This window comes from Lepidochelys kempii, unplaced genomic scaffold (assembly GCF_965140285.1).
Source record: "Lepidochelys kempii isolate rLepKem1 unplaced genomic scaffold, rLepKem1.hap1 scaffold_29, whole genome shotgun sequence".
NCBI lineage: Eukaryota > Metazoa > Chordata > Testudines > Cheloniidae > Lepidochelys > Lepidochelys kempii.
This window is the reverse complement of record NW_027621931.1, coordinates 790177-794360: the sequence shown is the minus strand read 5'-3', so window position 1 is coordinate 794360 and position 4184 is coordinate 790177. Positions and strand designations below refer to the sequence as shown.

At 52.5% G+C, this 4184-nt stretch overlaps 1 non-coding gene across 1 annotated transcript; it reads right to left on the bottom strand.

Moving 5' to 3' along the window:
- Positions 1-1542: 1542 nt before the first annotated feature.
- On the bottom strand, positions 1543-1616 carry TRNAT-UGU (transfer RNA threonine (anticodon UGU)). Its single transcript has one exon. It is a non-coding gene; the product is annotated as a tRNA-Thr (tRNA).
- Between the last annotated feature and the right edge of the window lie 2568 nt (positions 1617-4184).

Here is a 4184-nt window from a genome sequence, read left to right as displayed (position 1 = left end):
TTATGAAGCGTTTGATTCAAACTGCTCTTTCCTCCACGCAAATCAGATACCTAGAGCTAAAAAGGGATCCTACCCAATTCCGCGAACCCTCATCCTCTAATTTGGTTGTTGGGTATTTCTAGATTTCCCCAAGGAGGGCAAGAGGTGCTGGCATCACCGCCACCTTGCAATCTGGGATGTAGTGTGGTGCATCAGGGGGTGGAATGTAGCCAGACAGTCAGCCCCCCCCCTCAGACCAGCATTGCTGGAAACACAGGAGGAAGCAGGAACAGGGCACTTAACATATATTCCAGCACAGCCTTTGAAGCTGTGAAAGCACAGGTGTGCTGCTACAATGTGCCTCTGGGAACAGATAGGACGATTAAGCTCACAGCAGGCAGAGGCCCTGTGACAGACATGGCTCTTAGCCCCTACTAAATAGCGTGATGCACACACCCCAACATCCTAGGTGGGAAAATATTTACCCTGATAAAAGAAGTGTCCAGTCGTCGAAACTTATTGTTTCTCTCCTTTGCAAGTGTAAACTACTCTTGCGAAAGCTGGCGTCACCCCGACAGACCAGCCTCAATTTGGCATAAGAAAGGAGAAAGAGAATAAAGGAGTACAGAGGTATAAGTAGGGGACCTACAGCACCATGATTTTTGAGTGCTTTTCACTATCTATCTGCTGGTCAGATAAGTGACAGCCTCCCAAGGCTTCTGCAGCTAAGAGGGTCCCTACGCCTTGTCCCTTATTCGTCTTTCCGCGGAATTGAGTGACCGATCCTGGCTTGGCACCGCTGGAATCGAGAGATGCAAGGAGGGTAAGAAGCACCCACACCTGATCTCCTATCTTTAGTGTACACATATTTTGAAATAGAGCTCTATACTTTGTTTTCTTTCTTTGGGATTGTGGCTTCAGTTTTGTAACTTGTTTGTGTGTGTAACATCTCTACATTTAAATAAGTAGGCACTAGCAATTTTGTAACCACATGATTAGAATCTAGCTTAATAAATTTTGGTAACCATTTGTGCATAAGCCTGACTTGTTTTCTCTGGTTTACTGTAAAGCAGCCGACACAATTAAAGAACCTCAGCCGTTTTGGCTCTAAAGCCTGGCCATTAGGTGAGAGTACTAAGAGCCTAGCGTTGAGTTGTGCCGCCTCCATGGGGCAAACTCTTGGGGCACCTGTCAGTCAATCCTGGCTGCCCGCCGCGAAGGGACAGTGCGTCCTAGCGGTTAAAGTCACGGATGGTATAAACGGGCATAGCTGGCACCTCACCAAACATCCTTGGCCGTCGGCTAACACAGCCCCAATGAGCCACTTGGTGTGAGAGCTCGGACCTGCTCCTGTCCCAGAGGGAGGGGGTCATCTGCGAGGGGACTGCACCACTGACCTATCAGCTCTTAACACCCAAACTTTCAGTCACTCTATCATCAGTGCCTGTGCGTGTAATTTAAACAGCAAAACCAGCATCACTGGGCTAGACCAAAGGTCCACCTATCTCTGTACCTTGTCTTCTGACAGCAGCCAGTACCAGGTGCCCCAAAAGCCACTCAACAAGGCACCACTGGGAGTTGAACCCAGGATCTCCTGTTTACAAGACAGGTGCTTTAGCCAGCTAAGCCATGGTGCCCGTCTCTGGCTAACGTATGGTGTCTGCCCACACCTGACTCCCTGCCAACGCCCCCCACGGCCGGACAAGCGTTGCTTGTGTTGGATTCTGTAAAGCAGAGAAGCAGGTGAAGTTTTGCTCCCAAGGTGTGTGTGTGATTCTTTGGACAAGTCTGCGCTACAAAATTAAGTCAGTGTAACGACATTACTTTGCGAGGTAAAAAATGTAACCCCCCTGAGCAATGCCATTATGCCAACCTAATCCCAGTGTAGATAGCACTGGATTAACAGGGGGACTTCTTCCCACCCACTCTGTCTCCTTGGCTGAGACCTGCTGGTCCACCTTTCGCTCGCTCCTCTCCTCCCCCAAGGCCTCATTGCCGGCTGCTCGTGCCTCTCCGCCCCCTACCCCACGGTCTGCCTGCCACCCACACTTCTCTGCCCCCTCTCCTGAGACAGACTCTGCCCGCCACCCACACTTCTCTGAGCCCTCCCATGAGACCTGCCCAGCCTGCCACACACTCCTCTCTGTCCCCTCCCCTCACCTGCCCTGAGAACCGCTCACACCTCTCTGCCCCTCCCACGAGGCACCTGCCCAGAGGAAGTTGTGGCTCTTCAGTTTCAGTGCCTGAGCATCCTTGGCCCCAGTGGGAGCCAGGCTACGTCTACACGACAGAGTTATGCTGCTTTAGTTAAAGCGTTTTAATTAAGCCGCTGTTGCATGTCCACACTAGGCTGCTTGTGTCACCGGAGCGCATCCAGGCTAGCAGCTCTTGGATCGCCACAGAGAGCAGTGCATTGTGGGACGCTATCCCACTGTGCAACTGGCCGCAGGGTGCTTTGGGAAGGGTTTGCAATGCCTCGTGGGCAGCCACACGAGGCAGGTTTCTCTATCCCATTGTTCCATGGGCATCCAACTCGATTGCCAGCTGCTTTTCAGCTGCCGTGGGCATGGTGGGCAGAGAGTGTGTGTGTGTTGGGGACAGACAGTGTGTGTGTTCGGGGAGCGTGTGTGTTGTGGAAGAGTGAGTGTGTTGGCACGCTGTCCCTAAGTTCAGACAGCTGCTGGAAGCAACCAGTCCTGAGTCAGGGGGAGAGGGGACACCCCAGTCCTGAGTCAGGGGGAGCGGGACAGCCCCGACATCAGCCCCCACTTCCCGCACTGGCTCAGCACAGCCCAGCAGTCTCTGTCACATACACACACTCACACACACTGCTGCCTGCCTGGCTGTGTGTCAGGGTGCAGGACGAGGGGGGTTTAGAGGGCCATGGGCCCAGCACTTTTTAGCAGCCCTAAGAACGGACGACGGAGGGGGGAACAAGGTGGAGCCTTGGGGGAAGAGGCGTTCTGTGGGTGTGGCCTCAGAGGGAGGGAGGGGTGGCATCAGGGAGAAGGGGCGGTGTGAGATTGGGGCCTCAGGGAGAAGGGGCGGAGTGAGTGAGGGCTGGGGGGAAAGGGGTGTCATGGGGATGTCACAGTTTGGACGCCGGTGGCCCCCCCACTGTAAGGAAGATTCCCCCACCCCTGCTCTGGGTCCTAGGTGTGGTGAATTTGTCAGGTCTGAGACAGGAGTTGCTTGTGAATGACAGTGACCCCTTTGCCAATTGGCACCAATAAGCTTTTGTCACACATTGCGAGGGGGCAAGGCAAGACGGCTATAGTAAAGTAGTGAGGAACAGGTATTTTAGCCCCAGGCTAAACAAATCCTTGGTACCATAGTAACCAAACGGCAGTTGTTTCAGGTTAATCAAGACACCTGGGGCCAATTAAGATCCTTCTAGAAAGCAGTGGAGATAGCTAGGTTGATTGGAATACCAGAAGCCCATCAAGGCCTGGCTGGAACTCGTGAAAAGCCTCCCAGTTCGTCAGTGAGGCGCATGTGTCAGGATCTGTAGGAGGAAGCCGTGCTGTTGGAGGAACCAAGCAGTGCAAATCCACATCAGGTGCAAGGAAGGAGGCCCTGAGGTAACAGCGAAGGAGATACTGAGTGGGGGCTGCTGTGGGGAAGCGGCCCAGGGAATTGTATGTGGAGGGTCACAGTGAGCCTCTGAGGCTAGCAAAATCCACCAGGAAACGTGGGACCCATAGAGACAAGGACAGAGCTTTGTCACAACATGCACTGAGCTATACCCTCACCCCCTGATATAATAGAAAGACCAGCACAAAAAACCAAGAAAGGAACAATAAGATACTAAAATAACAACAGTTGGAACTCTCCATTTCTCTCAGTCTTTGGGTGGATGGGTACGAAGAGCTGTAGCTACAGTTGAGGAACCAGGCGATCGGACAGCTGGCCCAGCCCTCCATACTAGTACCTCCCTCACATATAGGGAAATGGGTCAAAATTGGAATTCATGTCATGACTCACTTCCCATAGGGGATCGGTCTGTCTCAGGCTCTGTCTATACTTCAAACACTGGAAGTATTCTTCTGACAACCTAACACTGTCTACGCTGGGGCTGAGGTCACATTAACTACTTCTCTCAGTGGAGTGGACTTTTCACACCCCTGAGAGAGGTGGCTACGTCAACATCGCTTTTCAGCATAGACCAGACTTCAGATGGCTTCTTGACCTAAAAGGTAATGGAC